The sequence below is a fragment of the Melopsittacus undulatus genome, chromosome 4 (genome assembly GCF_012275295.1).
Source record: "Melopsittacus undulatus isolate bMelUnd1 chromosome 4, bMelUnd1.mat.Z, whole genome shotgun sequence".
Taxonomy (NCBI): Eukaryota; Metazoa; Chordata; class Aves; order Psittaciformes; family Psittaculidae; genus Melopsittacus; species Melopsittacus undulatus.
The window spans coordinates 49,126,601-49,144,514 of record NC_047530.1 but is presented as its reverse complement, the minus strand read 5'-3'; the positions used below and the strand labels follow the sequence as shown (position 1 = coordinate 49,144,514).

At 47.2% G+C, this 17,914-nt stretch overlaps 1 protein-coding gene across 1 annotated transcript in view; it reads right to left on the bottom strand.

Moving 5' to 3' along the window:
- CRACR2B (calcium release activated channel regulator 2B) overlaps window positions 1–5,353 on the bottom strand; it is a 40,108-nt gene extending 34,755 nt beyond the window's left edge. Inside the window, exon 1 of the mRNA XM_005149323.3 lies at window positions 5,278–5,353. The gene's annotated coding sequence lies outside the window, so the exon portion shown is untranslated. The remainder of the gene's footprint in view (window positions 1–5,277) is intronic.
- Window positions 5,354–17,914: the final 12,561 nt, after the last annotated feature.

Genomic DNA, 17,914 nt, shown 5'->3' with positions numbered 1-17,914 from the left:
AGCTGCAAGGGGCTCACCCATTCCGACTAGCATCTTAAAGAAAGGTGCTCTGCTGCAGTTCACCATTTCCCTCACTGAAGTTCAGCAAAGAGGAATTTATCATACCAACTTCTTTGCTAAAAACACTGGCCACAGAGATACTTGTTTGATACAGACCTATGCTCCTATCTGCAAACACCTTGAGATTGGTAACAATTCTGTTCTTATTTTAAGGGGTGAACAAATAAACTTCTTAAAACTGCATTCACTGATACTTCCCAGTTCAACAGGACAACAGAAAGCACCAACACATGCCAAGGACCATCAATGTAAGAAGTCTCCAACGCAGATAGGTAACCACAACATACCAAACCAACACTCTTTCTGCCAGAACTTGCCCCAAGTCCTCCATCACACCCACACGCTGTTCCCCAGCTGTGCCCATCGCAAGCCAGTGACACTTTTCAGCTCTCTCATGCTGGCAGTGTCGCAGCACTTGCACACCTTGAGGGCGCGTGTTTGCACTGGAACCGCTCCTACTAACTGGGGTTTTGGCTTTATTGGGTTATTTTGCCTGGGGAGTGGAGAGAGAAAGCATCAGTTTTTCCTCTAGCAGTATTTGGGCCAAGAGTTAATTCTCAGCAATTAAAAGCAAAATCCAAACCATATTTTTTCCATACACAGCCAATGGTCTGGGATCTGTTGATACAACCAGCACACTGCTGACTTTTGAGAAAATAAAGAGCATGTCTGCAATCAGACATGACAAATAGCAACAGTTAGGTTAAAAACAACTAATTTTTGCAAATCCCTTCACTTTGTAATAGCTTACAGGTTTCTTAAGAGACAGAACAGAGCGTTGCAACATCTCATACAACACAACATAAGGATTCATCTAATATATCAAAGCAGCAGAGGAATGGAAAAAGCTTTGGCGTCAAGAAGAATTCATTGTATTTTCATAGGCTGGAGATCATGCTGCACATCCACAAAGGACACGGTTAGCCAGCTGTAAGTAAACATCATTCACTTAGTCAAGTGGAAAAGGCTCTGAGCAGTATTGAGTTTCCCACTGATGCCACTGCTGTTAATGTTCTACCACAAATATGTGGTTGTTAAGAGAACAGAGACAATAAGCTCTAGAACACAACTGAGAAAGACAGGATATTTTAGCTGTGAAGAGATAATACAGTTTTGGTTCACATCAGCAGAACAGTGTTATGAAATTGGAGTTAGATGCTGCAAGTAGGAAGATTACACCTGTGTAACACCAAACATGTTGACTGCAGAGTAAGTGCTCTCCTCTGCTCTGCTGCTGATACCTACAGGCCAGGCAGGCAGGAGCCAAACAAACCTTTGCCAGCCAAGATGTGGGAAAATGAGAAGAGAAGACAAAGGGTTTATTTGGCTCTTGACATCAGACACTCTGGATGATTTTTGAATCAAAGTGAAAACTGAGGACTGGGAACCCTTCTTTTCCAAGGGATGGTGTGGCAGGCAGGAAGGCCCCAGAAGGAAGACAAGCTCCGACCTAAGCTGGTATTTCAAAGCTCTTCAAATAGACTTTACAGGAAAGTATATGAATCTGAGGCAGCTCCTCAGCTTGTTTAATTGAACATTGCTGGCAACTTCCTCCTGCCTTACCTGCCCCTTTAGCAAAGGGAGCACTTGGGTGCAGAGCAGATTATACCAGAGACAACAACCAGAAGTCTTCTGCTGGGCTTGTGCCACTGGTTATTGAACAGCTGTTATTCAGGAAAACTCGACCCATGACAAGCACCACCTCGGCTGCTACAGCTCAACAAGGACATGTCAGCAGAAATGCTGCTGCGGAGACTCCTTTCACACCCCGAGAGCAACAGAGGCACAGGTATATGAGGTTCTCCCCCAGCTCTCAGGAATGCAACCACACTTGGTGCCCTGCAGAGAAAATTCAGGCTGAAAGGAGCACACCTCAGTCCTGTGCTGGTGGTGAGTCACACTCTGCCAGTGTCCTTCAAACACTTCAAGGGCAAATTTATGCTACACAGGAACAGCCTTTGGTTGAACAAATAGATAAAGGGTTCTAATGGATACACAAAGCTTCAAATGCAAAAGTTTGGTTTTTGTGAGTTGCCTGCGCATCCAGTTCCTGAATGGCAGAGACAATGAAGAATTGTCCTCAGTCACTGTCACCTTTAATAAAAGAACACAGGAGCCTCAGATAAAATAGGTGGTGACAGTTGCACATCAAGCAGGAGGAGGCATGGGGCTTGCTGACATGGGATGCTGAGGCTGCCACAGGAGTTCGTGGGCTGCTGAAGTGGCTGGGTTTCTTATTTCCCAAGTCTGTCCATAAAGGACTGCTACACAAAATATCTGTCTGGGAGAAAACCATTTGGTCTGAGCCACAGACAGCCAGAAAAGTGTAGTGGGAAAGTATCATTACACATTCATGCTGGGAAGATGAGGGTATTTGCCATTGGCTACTGTTGGAGACAGAGTGTTGGTTCAGCCTGGCTGTTCCCCAGCATGAACAGAAGCTCCTTCCCCATCAGCAGGAACCACCCTCAGAGTCTTCCACTAAAATGACCACAGCATTTGCTACATTTTCACCAAGGACAGTTGTATGAACTGGATATGGTATTCCATCAGCCAAAGGTCAGGCTTCTCCCCACAACTATCACTGCCAGCAGACCCATAGCTTGGGTGCCAAACTCAGACTTCCCCCTTGGAGTTATCAGATTCTAGCTATGCAACACTAGAACAAGAAGCTGAATCTCTTTATGACAAGTCAAGCACCTTGTCTAACCTCAACAGGAACCCTCCTGGGCTTACCCAGCAGAATCATGTAAGTAAATCACCCCCTCTCGGCATCTTGTCACTAGTTTTCACCTCTGTTGTAAGAGAGGGATACAGGTGGTGTTGGATTCATGGAGGATGATCTTTCTGCCACCCAGCCTTGGGGTGCTGAACGAGAAAGGTTGACTGCTGCCCCTAGTTAGCTCCCAGTCTTGTCTGTCCCTTCTTCATTACATTTTCCAACAGCCACCCACTGTCCTGAGCTCAAGCCCCTCCTGGCCACCTGCAAGTTTTCTTCAGCCACTTTAATGTCCTCTTTGTGCAAAGGCTAAAAATCCTGTGACAATCCCATCTCAGCTGAAGTACCACAGAACCAGGCAAGAGCCTTGTCTTTGTTGACCAAGATCCCTGGTCTTGAAATCAGCCTCACACAAACAAAATAATCATAGCCTTACGTTGTCCTCAAGTAGCTCCCCCACCATACACATGCACAGATGAAATATCAAACCAGAACATCAGACCACCCAATCCCTTTTCAAAGGAGAAACTTCTTTTTGGAGAAGCACCCATTCATACTGCTTACCGAACACAAGTGAGAGACAGTGATTTCTTCTCCAGTGGAGCTGGCAAGTTCCCTGCAGCACTTGAAACCTCCTTAACCAGAGGCCCACAGCTGCAGGGGGATGCATAAAGTATGAATTTCAGGCATCTTTTCTTCATCCCAGGAAATTCATCTCCAATATCTTGAGAACTGGACACGGTGATCTCACCCCCATAACCTTTTCTAGGCTGTATGTTAGCAAAGGGACCAGGAGGACAAGCTTTACATCACTACTCTGAATCTGCAAGATGCACTTAAAGGACAAAAGCGGTTTGCAAAGATTAACGAGTAGGAATGAGTATGGAGAGGATTTCTAGGCACCTCAGTTCCCCGGAGAAGCCTCTGTGTGTCTGGTGCTGCATTGGTTTTGCCCAAGAGCAATGTGTGAGACCTATAGACAATTTGACCTTTCTACAAATGCCATTAAAACAACAAACAGAGCAGAGGCAGCTGGGTGAAGCCAATTTCCAAGAAGATGCTTAACCCATTCTCTGCCTCACAGAGATGAAAATGTCCATAAGCGTAGGTGTGTGACACTTGGTTACCTCCCAGCTAAGGATCTACCCTGACAACAGTGGGTATACAGGTAAAGATTTGCCCCTTCCTATAAGCTGAGGAGATGTTGGCTGTGCCAGGCAAGACACCTTTCCTGAAATGCCAGCATAATCTGTGCACTGGAAAAGGATGAAATCCATGATGTGAGTAGAGACACCTCTTGGCTGTCAGACCTTTGAGGAGACCACAGCTGAACCCAACATTCCCACTCTCCCAAAAGAACAGGGAATTGGTCTTAATGTACAAGAAATCCAGGATCTCATGCAAGACACCAGAAACATCCTCCCTCATTTGGGGGGGACAATCACACCAAAATACTAAATCCTCAGATTTCTACAAGACAGAAAATTACAGAATGTTCTAAGCAGCCACAAGCCCTGAGCTGCTCTTCCACAAAGTGGGATAACAGCTGTAAGGCACATGTTTCCTGCATACCAGGCACAGCTTAGGGCAAGGACCAGACAAAATTAAGGAATAGAATTTGAAGCAAACTCAGAAGCAGACACTGCCTGAGGAGTGCTTTTGTTCAACTTGCACAACTGTTCTGGGAAAGGAGAAATTACCTGAGGGTGGGAGAAACAGAGATGGTGAAAGGCAGGATATTCCCTCTTTGACAAAAGCTTACACTGAGTCAGAAGCTCACAGCAGAAACACTGATGTAGGTTTAAAAGGGGGGCAGGGGGAGAGGCATAGGTGTGCTTATGAGAGAGTGGAGAAATTCCTGACAAATGCTTTAAAAGAAAATTTTCTAAGTCTTCACAAAGTATGCAGCAGCAAATCCTTCATTTTCACTCTAAGCAGTTCAAGACATCTGTTTCATAAGAAAACATTACAACCCCACATATTATAAGCCCTTATTTCCCCCCTCTACTTTTGAGTAATCCTTACATTGCAATGTAATCATTGCAGCTATTACTCTAAAACAGCAGTTCCCCAAATCAATGAGTCAATAGAATTAGGTGAGCAACCTGCAGAACCATATCAGAACTAAGAGCAAGTTCCTTCAGTTCCACTTCTGCAAAGACCTTGGGTAATGCGGGCTGAAGCATGAGCCATCTGTTAATTAAGCACCTCCAGCTCCCAAAAACCAATCAGTAAGTTCTCCTTCCCCCGTCATGGGAATAGTGACCATTTTTTTCTGTGCAGCAGCATACAGCGACACTGCCCTGAGGTTCACTCTGCTGCTTTAAAGCAAAAGCAGGAAGTCGGAACAGAAAGTTCCTAAGGAGAAACTGTGCTGAGACACAGCAACTGGCAAAGCCGTCCAGATCTCCTTCTCAAGTAACTCCTTGCCCAAAGCAGAGAGGCTTTCTTCCCTGCCCTCCACCCCGTTTGCTCTCTCTGCAGGTGTCCCCAGGTACCTGGAGTGGCAGGACAGTATCGCTTCCCTTCCCTGGAACCAGCAGTATATTCCGCAGCAGAAAACTGGTGGAGAACAAACACTGCCACTGTAAATAGAGTATCAGAGCAGGTCCAAGCTAGGAGGTGTGGTCTGAATGCTCCCTACGCATCTCATCCCCCTTCCAATGTAGGCTTCAGAAAACAGTGCAAGAAAACTTGTCACTAAGCTCCCAAGGTAAATTCCTTGCAATCCTGCCTTGAATGCAGCTGTAAAGGAGAAGGGCTGGTTTCTGAGCTGCCTTAGGCAAGAGGGAAAGAGGTAAGAAAGCAGATGATCCCTCATCTCACACTGACCTTACCTTCCCTGAGAAACCCTAGCTGTAGCTGCAGCTACCCTCTCTTGCAAGCAGCTAGCTGTCTATCTCCCTGATGTCAACAGGGACAGAGCTGGAAACTACCCCTGTGAATCCTGTCTCGAGTTTGCTTCAGCATCTATGTAGCTGGCAATCTGTTTCACAAAGTGAAGCACAGAGAGCTTAGGCAAAAAGAAAGGCAAAGTGCAAGATGACAGCACAAGGAGCATCTTTCTAAAGCACCGTAAAACATACCCTGGGGTGGGTGCAGACCCTAGGACTTCCTCACTAAAGCAGCCAGAGATGTTACTCTCTATCCTGCCACTGACCAGAGAGCCCCTCTATCCCACAGCACCATCAACAGGAATCAAAGCCACCCCTGCCTGCTGACAGCTGGAGATGATGATGGGGATTTTACACCCAGTGGCAGCTCCAGGGCCTCCAGGCAGCATGAAGCTGCCCCTGAGCTGTGTCAGCTCCCACTAGTTAAACCTGAGGACTTCTTGGATGGTGACAAAGAAAAAAGACCATGTTGAGACCCTGGCAGGCTGACTCTTCATCACCTGGGATGAAAAGCAGTATGGTTAGCAGGGGTAGAGTCCCCTCTGCTCACCCCTGCCCCAAATGCCTCTTTGTGTCAGCCCTCAAGGATAATATTTGCCCAGGAAACAAGCTTTGCCATACCATACAATTCATGAGCAGGCAAGTCCAGCCTCTACAGAGAGCAACCCACTTTTCCACTGATTCCCACTGAGATTTCTGGTGTCTGAGCAGCAGAGACCTCATCAACCTGAAAACAGAGGAGCTCCAAATAGCCCCATCCTCCCAGCAGCAAGAGATGATGGGGCCTGAAGAAAGCAAAGGTAAAGGTGGGTCCTTCCCATTTTTAAAGATTTTAAAATTATTTCAAAACCCAGACTAAAAACATGCACATGAGGACTACTACAAACTGTCACATTTGTCTTTAACGCAGGTTTAGCAGGGCTAATGAGCTTCCCCAAGCCATCTGAGGGGGCTCTGTGCTGCTCAGTCTTCAGTCCTCAAGGGTTCAGCCTTGTCTCAGCCCCAGGACCACACATCCTTTGGGGGAGGCTCTATGAGACAACAAAAAACCCCAAACCGAACCCATACCAGGTACCTGTCCCTGAGCAGAAGAGTTTACTCACCATTTTGTTTACTGTTGCTGCAGAGGCGATGCTTACACTGAACCGTGGTCTCAGCTGGGATGCTGCTAGAACAGCACAAAACCCGGAGCAAACTGCCTTTCTGCACCTTTCAGCCTGCCCTGTCTCTAATCTCCTCCTGGGCTCCCTTATAAAGCTTCCCTTAGTACTGACCAGAACAAAATAAATAGCATGTTGGAGCCACCTAAATGAAATGAAATAATGAAATTACATGGATAAAGGTCAGGAAATACAAAAAGTTACAGTTCCCATAGTAATGCTAATTCAACCATACTACACATCCTGTGCATTTAGCAGTACACAAAGAAAAAGGCTTCAACCACTGATGCCAAAAAGGTTTTTGATTTAGTAAAGACACTTGAATACCACCCCTCACATGCACTATTTATTGTTCAGAGAAGCAGATTTTCAGATCGAATTGGATTAAGCCAACCAAAGTATCGTTATCCAGGGCAATAGCAAGACCTCTCGAACATGATTACAGACTGAACACTATTTGCCCAACCTGAATAGAGGAAAGGGATCCAGGCGTCAGAACAGGGTGAGTCACCAAGAATCAGTGGATTCTGCACTTCGGCACAGCAGGGAGCTGGTAAGGAGAGTGGGGAGAGAACAACTGACCAGCCCTCATGCCCCCAGAACTAGTAAATGTTAATCCATTTCTATTAAATGCTTATTTATTTGATACTGACAGCTTGAAATATCCCCCTTCACGAGTCCAGAAAGAGGTTGTGAATGAACTACAGCCATGCTGACCTCTCTCCAGTGCAAATCTGCTTATTGCTCTGCTCTCCATGCTCCTGAGGTCTTATCTTCATGCTTTACATAAAGCCCACATTACCCTTCCCACAGAGAACAGCTACAAGTGGTACATTTGCATTTAGCAGCTTTGAGTGAGCAAACAGATTTGCATGGGAAGCAAAAGACTCTTCTTGTGCCATAGGAAATGCATTAAATGGAAGGGTCTTCTGCATTTGTACTGGAGCTGAGAATTACTCCTCTGGCTGTGTGTCCGGGAGGAAGGAAAGGTAGAGCAGAGATCTTGCAAACTCCTCTAAGAAGGTACAGAATCAAGTCCCCATGTTTTAAAGAGGCTTTGTAACCCTCCCCACAGGCACAGTGCCTGGCTATTCCTCAGAGCTGCACGAATCCCAGCCAGCACCCAGCCACTCCTGCCAAGAGTAACAAGGATTCGGTCCCACTTTATCTTATCTCAGCGATGATGATGACGCCAGTCTTCCTCCTTGGGCAAAGCTCGGCAGCTCTGCACCTGCAGAGGAGGGGAGCTGGGCAGAGGCCAGGAGCCTCAGCCTGCAGCCATTCACAGCAGCATGGGGTGGCTCTGCTGGCCTGCCTGGCCCACCCACAGACAACCGGTGTTTGGGCCACAAGCAAGAGCTATGGGGAAAATAAGGCTCAGCGATATCTACACATCTTGCCTTCACCTCAGCTGCCTACACGGGCGTACAGCTCACCTTCCCTAGGCACTGCATAGCCATGCTAGTCCTTGCCAATAGATAAGCCAATCAGTTTTATTTTACAGAGGGTCAGACCATTTGTCCAGAGAGAAAACTTCAACATCGAGCACGCTTTCAACATACAGGTCACCTACAGCTTAAATTCACAGCTGGAGATGAGCTTGCTTTCCTCCTCTTCATTTTACAGAGTGGAAACTGAGGCAGATAAAAGCACTACTCTTACACAGAGATGATTTTGTGAATGAGATGGAGAGGTGTTTGGCTACTACAGCAATGAGGACCACTGAGTTTTCCTGTATTACATGTTAGATCTGCTTTCCTGCAGCTGCACCTCTCCCAAACTCCCTCTACACCTATTCTACTGCTTGCAGCTAGCCTGCGGTCTGCTTCTAACCCTCCTTTTCCAGAGGCTGGACTCACCTCGCTGTACCCAGACATAGTTGGATGTTTCCCAGAAGGTTTGCTTTCCATAGCCCAAATAACATACCTAGACATTCCACAATCTTATATTTAACACTACACAGCTGCCAGTCCTACTCCCCCAAAGGTCTGCAGATATCCTGCTTGTTATTCTTTTGAAGAACTTGAGATAGGAAGCAATAAACAGGCAGACACTGTTACCTTGATTGCACAGCTGCAATTGACATTTTTCAAGCCTTCACTGCATTGCTTTAGCCTTCATCCAGCACACATGATAAAGGCTAAGTCTTTCAACAAGCTGTAGAAGATCTTAGAGCTCTCCCCTTATTCATATTCCCATGTCCTCTTCAGAAATGCAGGCTGCCAGCCCATGATATACGGTCTGCTGTGAACAGCAACATCTCTGCATCTGCCAGGATCTCACCAGCACCACCAGCCAACCCCATGCCCAGGCAGTGCTGGACCACCACAACAGATATCAGTACGTTCATAGCTGCCAGTCACATTTTTAGAGGTCTCCTGCTATCCTTGTAATGAAACAGACCTGTCCTGCAGGGCTTTCAGGTGTATGTAATCCTCAAACACCCTCGCAAACCACGTAGTCACTTCCACAGAGATGGGGCCATTAACTGGTGCAGAAAAGTAATACGAAGTCTTCTACTAGCACAAGGATCAGAACTACAGAAGCAACAGCTCCTCCTTCAGATCTCATCTCTGCTAAATTCAATGCAATCACACATTTCATTGGATAGAAAGCAGGATGTTACAAGCCTCTTTGCTCTCAATCTTACTACTTCACAGATTTTCCTCCAGTTATGCCAACCAGATGACAGCACTGCACCCTTCCAGGGCATCATACCATATCCCATTTCTTCCCAAACAAACCTATGATTAAAGTCACAGTCTCTAGGAGCACAAGACAGTATTTGTTCCTGTTTCAGTGCTCTGCAACGCATGGTTAGGAGGAAAGCACTTGGCTGAGAAGTCCACAGGACTTCCAAGTCACAATACCACAACCTGAACAAAGCACAGGCAAACTCACCATGGCTCCAGACTCCATTTGGAAGTTCACGGTGCCACAACCTCCACACAACCCACACCAGCTATTAACCTGAGGTTTTAGGTTAAAGCTCACAGTGTTTGTTATTCTGCTTGAGGCCCTAGTTCCTGCAGTCAAGTGAAATACTGAGGTTCAAGTATTCCTGGCAGCTTATACAGTCATGCAGAAACCTCCAAGACAATCAGAAATCAGCATGAGAAAGAAAATTAATAACATCAGTTCATTCCTTTGTGGTTTTATTTGTTTTTCATTAAAAGACACATGCTGCAAACCTTTTGAGCATATGGCCTGAGAAGAGCACCCTGTGCTCCTTGCCTCAGCAGGAGCATGCAGGCAATACTTAGTGGATCCACCCCAGTGGTCCACACACAGCAGCAGAGGTCAGGTTTGCTTAGTAAAATGTGCTATTAGGTGCCTGCACAGGGAAATCCTTCTCAGCATCAGCCAAGAAACTAAAGCTTTAGGATGCAGGATGAGGAAAAGAGAACACTGCTAGAAATATATTACAAGGAGTGATCAGAACTGGATAGCATCTCACTTTCAAGCAGCTGGGCTATCCCTTACGCAGTGACAAAGGACAAAGGACAGAAGCCCTACTAATTGTTGCAGTTCTGCTCTTTCGATGTGACAAAAACAGAGAGTGCTCAAGATCCAGTCATTCAAGGTAAACCAAGTGTTTCCACCTCAGACTTTATATGGAGAGCAAGCAAAGGCTCCTGGCAGGAACAGGGAGACTGCTCTGCTTCATGGAAGACAACACATTTGCTACAGCTGAAGTTTCTTGTCACTGTCTTTAAATCCAAGATGAGCTCCTGCAAGGAGGCGAGGAGAGGTGGGAGGATTCAGTCCCCAGAGCAAGCCTTATCAAACCAAAAAAGATTCAGACAGTGAATACCATGTGGGCTATGTTATGGAAACCAAACCTCATGTATTGCACATAATGATCAATATCTGCAAGCTCTCTGACCATGAAGAACATTGTGCATGGAGCTGTGCCCATATGATTTGTGTTACTGCCAACTGTCCTCATCCCATTAGTTTATTCTCTGGTGCTGCCTGACAAAGTCACAAGCTAACAGCAGCCCCTCAGCACTGCCTGTGTACTGCCAAAGTCAGCCCCACACGGAGCCCTCCTTTGCAATGCAATCTTTAGATCAGTAGATGGTAGGGTCTTGATGCATCAGATTGCTGTGGGAGGAGAAATGTTCCTATTTGATGGTGACAAAATAGCCAAGCAGGCTTTCCAGTCAGACAGTTCATGCTGTCCAGATTAGCTTGCCACAGCAGAGAGACCAAGAGAAGAGTGGTGCTCTGGAGGCTAAGAACAACAGTATTTGCTCAGCAAGGTAGCTTCAGAGAGATTTTATACTGTCTTATGAAGGATCCTAAAATTTTGTGCCTCAGGCCTCCTATCAGTCTCTGTGCAGCAGGAGGCCCTGGCAAAGAGAGGGTTCTTCCACTCCAGCCCATATTGGAATCTCCTCTGGACCACCTAAATTGGCCAGTGATAGTACAGACTAGACTCGTTATCAGTTTGATCTAGGCAAGCAATTTTAGTGTCCCTCAGATGTGATGTGTATATATATATATATATACGTCTGTATGTACCTGCTTATACAATCTTCAGAAATAAACACAGCTCTAGAACATGAAGAATAAGATGCCATTGCCCCTGAACCTGGGTAAGGCAAGGTTACAAGCTGCCATTATTCTGAGAGCCTCTTGATGCACAAACAGCCATCATCTCTGTCAGAATAAGCAGGGACTCAGCGGGTCACGTCTAAACAACATGCTGTGTTGGGATTATCCCACCTCCTCCGGACACGGCCATCTCCCTGTGTCAGAGGCTGGCAATCACTGGCCTCTTTTCCCCTTGGCTGTTTTCAGGATGTCCTACAGGAAGGACTTGAGGTTCAACACACAAGTTCACCAAAGTGCATCCCATACGCATGGGATGTTAAAGAGAAAGACACTGCAATCTTAGGAGAGGGAAATCTCTGCTCTTTTTTCCTTCTAAAGAGAAGGAGAAGCAGCACTAACACAGCTGCCATACGGATGCATCTTTACTGTGCAGTGTCATCTGTGTTGTGGCAAGAAAGAACATTCCTTGGGCAGAGGATGCTGAAAAAGGAACAGGAAAATAAAAGATCTCCATTCAGGTCCAGCACACAAGACCTTACCTCAAAGGAGCCTGCAGACTTCAGAGCCACCAGGGAGGGAAGAAGGGAAGAGACGGCAGCTCCCCAAGCCCAGACCCCACCATGGCAGCGCACCCCATCCCATGGCCACGGTGACAGCTACGCCTCAGGAGCAGCGTGCAGTGGGACATACCGGTCCTGGGCCGGGCAGGGGCCACCGCAGCTGGTGCCGAGGCAGGTATGTCACCCCGGACAGGCAAGGACCCCCAGCCCTCCGCTCCTCTCACCCCACAGCCTCACGGAGGGACCGCGGGGGCCGTTCGCTGCCGGGGCCGCTCCCCAGCACCTCTTCTGCCGGCTCCTGAGGGGGTCCTGCCCGGCGGCCGCGGCCGCACAAAATGGCGAGGGGCCGGTGAGGGGACCCGTGCCCAGGGGCAGCGCGCCCTGAGCCCGCCCGCCCCGGGGAGCCCCTCGCACCGCTTACCTGGTCCGGCCAAGGGAGAGCGGAGCTGGCACCTGCGGCCGCCCTGCGCAGGGCAGCGGGCGAGCGGAGCCGCCGCCGGTGCGGGATGCGGCCCCGACCCGGAAATGAGCGGGGCCGCTGGCGGGCGAGAGGAGAACCCGGCGCACGGCCGGGCTGCACCGGGCCGGGGAGAGCAGCAGCAGCGGCCGAGCCCGGCCCGGCCTCAAACTGCCCCCAGAGGGCAGGGAGCCCGCAGGCTGCGGCGTGCGCACCCAGCCCTGCCCTGCCCTGCCCGCTGCCGCTCCGCCGGCAGAGCACAGCCCTGCTGACGGGAGAAGGAGCAACTTCAGCGGCTGCCGGCACCGAGCGGGGATGCTCGTCCTTGGCTGGCAGCAGAGGGGCAAAAGCTGTTTGCGGTACCAGCTGCGTGCTGCAGGAATTACAGCACTTGCACCTGTCCCGTGATGGCACAGAACAAAGTGGCTTCTACAGTTCACTGCTGCCAACAGGCTGGAGAAAGAGCCCGAGTCCTGCGGGACCATCGGGCACCTGCAGCAGCAAACCCCAACCCCTGTCCTGGGTGTCCCTGCTCCGCAGCCCGGCCAGCAGGGCCAGGGACTCACACCAAGGAAAACCCACAGCTTTCCCAGAGCCAAGGGCTGGTGGTTTCCATGTGCCCAGCTGAAAATTAACCAGGGCAACCTTGGCATCCAGCTAAATAGGCAGACGACAGCCAGTTTGATCCATTTCACCTACTGCTAAACAGGGGCATAAGTGACAGGGTTCAGTTTCCCCCAGAAGATGCCCCGGGCATCTGTGATTAACTTCTTACTAACTGGTGCAAAGCACCTGCAATTCACATAAGATGGTGCTCAGTGCCTCTTGGAAACCAGGGTCTCCCCAGAAGCTCCAACAAAACAGAGGCATTTTGGCTTGAGTAAGAACTGAGCCAAAATGCACCATTTTTCACCTCTAGGTGATGCCCCATTCATCACAGGTGGATGCATGTTTACCCTGAAAGGACTCAGAATGGGGTAGGGCCCAGCAAAACAAACCCACAGCATAAAGTGCATTCAAAAATATTTAATATGCCTTTAAATAGCAAGACAAGCAACCTACCCCAGCCAGGTAAATAAATTGAGGAAGTTTTTATTAGAAGTTATATTTCTGAAAAATAAATAGGTACATTTTCTTCAGCAAAACATTAGAAAAAAAAAGAATAAAAGGAGAAAAAAAGCGCATCAATTTAATACTGATCTTTTAAAGTGACTGTGAATGCTACTTAATGATGGTGCTGAGTAAATACAAAATTGTGTATGCTATTGCTGGTCTAGTTGCTGCTCTGACATCAGTAATCTCCACAGGATCTCTACGTGCATTGTGTGCTTAAGGGTCTTCTCACGCTCAGTGACAGCAGTGGAGCTTCAGGACACACTGAGCTCAAATAGCTGCTTTTTAGATGCTGGTTTCAAGAGCAAGAGAAAACCACAGGAGTAAGAGGTATTTATTTCAAAGTTACTTTTCTGAGTCTTCTGTTTGGAACTAGAGGTTTCCTCTCCCTGTGCAGAAGGGCTGATGTGGATCTGCATAGTGAGATGGATGCAGTTAGAGACTGTCCTGGTGGAGCTGCCTGCAGACTGGAACCAGAGCAATGTCCCACTGATACATGCAAGGGGAAGGAAAGAGAGGAGAGGGGAGCAAGAACTGCAGTCCGAGGGGCACATGCCAAAGGGACACAAAGGGCAGGCAGACCAGAGCCCACTGTGAAGGCACAGGGTGTGTTTGGCACAAGCAACCCAGCTGATGTGGCAGCCAGGTGAGGTGGTCTGTTCCTCATTGAGTTAAGGAGAAGATGGAAACAAAGCTTGAGAAAACTGTTGGCAAGGCCCTCTCTGACTTTGGCAACACTCAGCCCTGCTACCCACCATATTTAGCGTGTGTTTAGGAGAAATGGACCCCTAAGGGAAACACACACACTGAGCTTCAGGTATTTCTCCCACCACCACTCTGGCAAAATGAGAGCTCTTCTCTCTGAGAAAGGAGTGAATTATTAGATTCATTTTTAAAGTGGACAAAACCACTGGTGAATACACAGTAAGTTCTAGGGATACCCCAGTGTTGGCAGACAGCAGATTATCTTTTATGATCTGATCCGAGTGCTGCAGGTACACAAGCTTCCAGAAAGCCAAGAGAAAATGCCTCCTAGGTCCTATAGATAGTGGTCAGAAGTGAAGCATTTTCATCTACCCCTTGAAAATCAGCTTACAACAATATTAGCAGTAGGGCAGGCAGCAAACCAAACCCAATACACCACACACACCTATGGCTTACAGAGCATGCCATAGACAGACCGTTGCATGCAACATAAAACAACTCTACAGTATTGTTCAGGTTAGGGGTTGGTTAGATGCACAAGCTCACGATTACCCTTATTAAAAGCAGCAAGTAGTACCATAGGAAGGAGAGGAGAAAAAAAGTGGCTTCCTGAATGCAAGACCCTTGTAAGGGTTGGGACTCTTGCAGAGTTCAAGTGAATGCCGTAATGACAACTGGACGTTGACTGCGAGTTGAACTGTTGGTCCTGGAACCTGACCTCTCAACCACCACATTCTGGAGAGCAGACAGGCCCTGGCAACTACCCACTGGGCTGCCCAGGCACACATTTCACTGAAGAAGGGGCCAACAGCTACAGATGACTACCTCGCTCCTATGAACTTGGCAACTGGAGGTTAATCAGCAACTCCTGCCCAGAAGATAATACATGCTATGATGTACACGTGGAGCAAGGCCTCAAAGAATTCCAGTTATCACAATAAAGCCCTCCATATCCAATCCAGAGCCTATCACAAGGTTTCCAGGGATTTCAAAGAAGCAAGACCTGAGCTAGAGGAGGCAGAACTGCATAGCAAAAAGCTGTTCTCCAAAGCAGCCACATCCTTTTCCTGTATCAGCAGGCGAGATCTTCCTACTTTCATCCTTTGCAATCTGTGATAAATGAGCAGGAAGGATTTCTAGCAAATGCATGAAATTTCTCTTAAGAAAGAGGAGGGTAGGTTTGAGGTATTTTCAACAGATCTGCAGTTTCTTTATCAGAGCTTGTATCTATAAAGCCAACAATAGCCATTGCATGACTTGGGAAATAAACACAAAGAAAGGGTTAATACAGTGTGGTGCTTTCCCAGTATCCGTTCACACCCTGCAAATCAGCATAGGGAAAACAGAAGTTTCCTCCCTGAAGATTTAGACCTTTATATTTAAAGCCAGGCTTTGGTTTGTGGTTACAGTTTAAAGTGTGCAAAAGCTTCTCTTTGAGAGGTTAATACAATTAACTAAATAACAAATGAGGTGAAACAGGAGGAAACTCAGGCCTTTTACCAGGCACAGGGGTTCATCTCTTGAAATGCATGGACCAAAACCAGCAAGCCTTCTGAGTAAGAGCATGGGAAGACAGTGGCACCAGCCCAGTCAGTTCTGATGCAAAGGAGAACAGAACAGATCCAGGGGATAAGGGTGCCAAGCTGCAATTCCTTAGCATGCTCTGTTGCCAGGAGAACTTTGTTTCATAGTTTAGTGGTTTACATAATCACTCAGTGGTTTTACCAGTCCAGGAAGAAGGGATAAAAAAAAGTTGCATCATTGCCTCCACCCATATATTAAAACAAACAAGGCAGAGTCAAAAGGGCAGCAGCTTCTAAGCACAAGATTTTCCTTTTCCAGCTCTGGCCCTCACAGATGTTTTGCTTCTGGATGAAACTCCGTTTCTTGCCACTAAGCATTTATAGGTTCTTCCCAGTTGCTCTATGCATGTAACGGACAAGAGAAACGCATTTGGCAAACAAAGCAGCTGTGCATGTGCCATTCCCGCAGAGAAGGTAGCCCAGAGAGAAGTGGAAGAAATCCCTCACCAAACCACAAAATAAACACTTTTTCTTAATTCCAGTTTTCATCAAATTCATCCTGCTCCCCGTAACTGACAGTAGGTTGTTGCTAGTTCATTTCAGTTGGAGTTATCTATATATAACTCGCAGTAGGCTTTTTCTGTGAGCTTTAGACAATCACAAGATTGACTTGTTTTGTAATCCAATATTCCTATTCTGGATTCAGAATCCTCCAATTTTTCTCTTTTCCTGTAATGACTTTTCCCTAAATGCCATAACTATGTGAAGCTTAAGACTAAATCTGACTGCCAAGTGCAGGCCCACTTCATAAGCGAGCAGGCCCTTGTGTTACATAGGTAGGTTACATCCAGGAAGGGCAGTGGGGTGATACTCCAGGTCACAAATTCACCTGTGCACCAGCATCTCCTGACAGTTGGTTAGCACCACAGCTGCCCAGCCTATTGCCTCACAGCTTGCAATGGCCACTTTTCTAGTCCTGATGTCTATCACATTGTCCACCACAAACATCCTACCCGTACAATTGTGCTGGTAGGAAACAGCATCTCCCACGTCATCCACACTGCGTACGCAGACACAATCAAGCAGATTCACTGCTTTCTCCAGCTGTTAGTAGAACTTCTGGGATTATTTTCCCTTTCTAAATCAAAAGGTGCAAAAGAGTCTATTATAAATCACTATACTATTGTATAGGCTATGTAGTCAGCTTCAGATAGCCTGTCCTGCTCCCCAGCAAGGACAGCATACGTTTGCTTTGGCCAATTGCATACTGTTTGTGCTAGGAGAGGTAGAAGATGCCTCATGCAGCTAGACATGCTGCAGAATAAAAAAGGGAAAAAAAGATACCAGGAGCTGATTTTGTGTCATAGCTCAAGGATTTAAGCTTAAGTACATAAAATCCCCACCAGAAGCCATGTCTCACCCTGTGAAGAACAGAGTTCATGTTTCTGCACCGCAAGTCACAACCAGACCACCACTTGAGAAAGGAATACCTTAAGAAGGCACAGTCCTGTCCTGCTACAGACCCACTAGCTGTGGTCTTTTAAGGGACAACACAAGTAGCCCATTCCAAGCAGACTGCACATGCACCAACAGTCCTAACTTCACTTCCACTTCACATGCTCCATTGCTAACTGCAGAGCTGTACCCGTGAGCCGAAACAGGAGACAGGCAAGCTGTGAGGCTAGTATAGCTACAAGCCTAAATCCTTCTCACTCTAAAGCTTCAACATTCGGACTCTTTGAGGAAAAAAAAATTAATAAAAAATTGATAAACCAAGCATCCAGTTTGGCAGGAGAACCCTTCTGTATCATCCGCTTGGAATTTCCTCCAGTTGTACAGTCCTTTAAGGAACAAAGCCCAGCCCCTGTCAGAGGCAGCCGTTCCCCAGCACTTGCTATGACACTGCACCACAACCACTCAAAAATAACATGCCCTGCACAATCTCATCTTCCTACAAGCACTTAGCATTGCTTCAGCTGTTAAGCTGATCCTGAAACAGTCAGGCTGAGCTTTCCCAGAGCAACCCCACACCAATTCCTTTCACAGTGACAGGAATGGGGCCTCTAATTCAACATGTTTCTCTGGAAAAAAAATCTGTCTTAATTACTTATTCAAATAAGCTCAATAACTTAGTAACACTCAGAGCTCAGTTCCATGAGGACA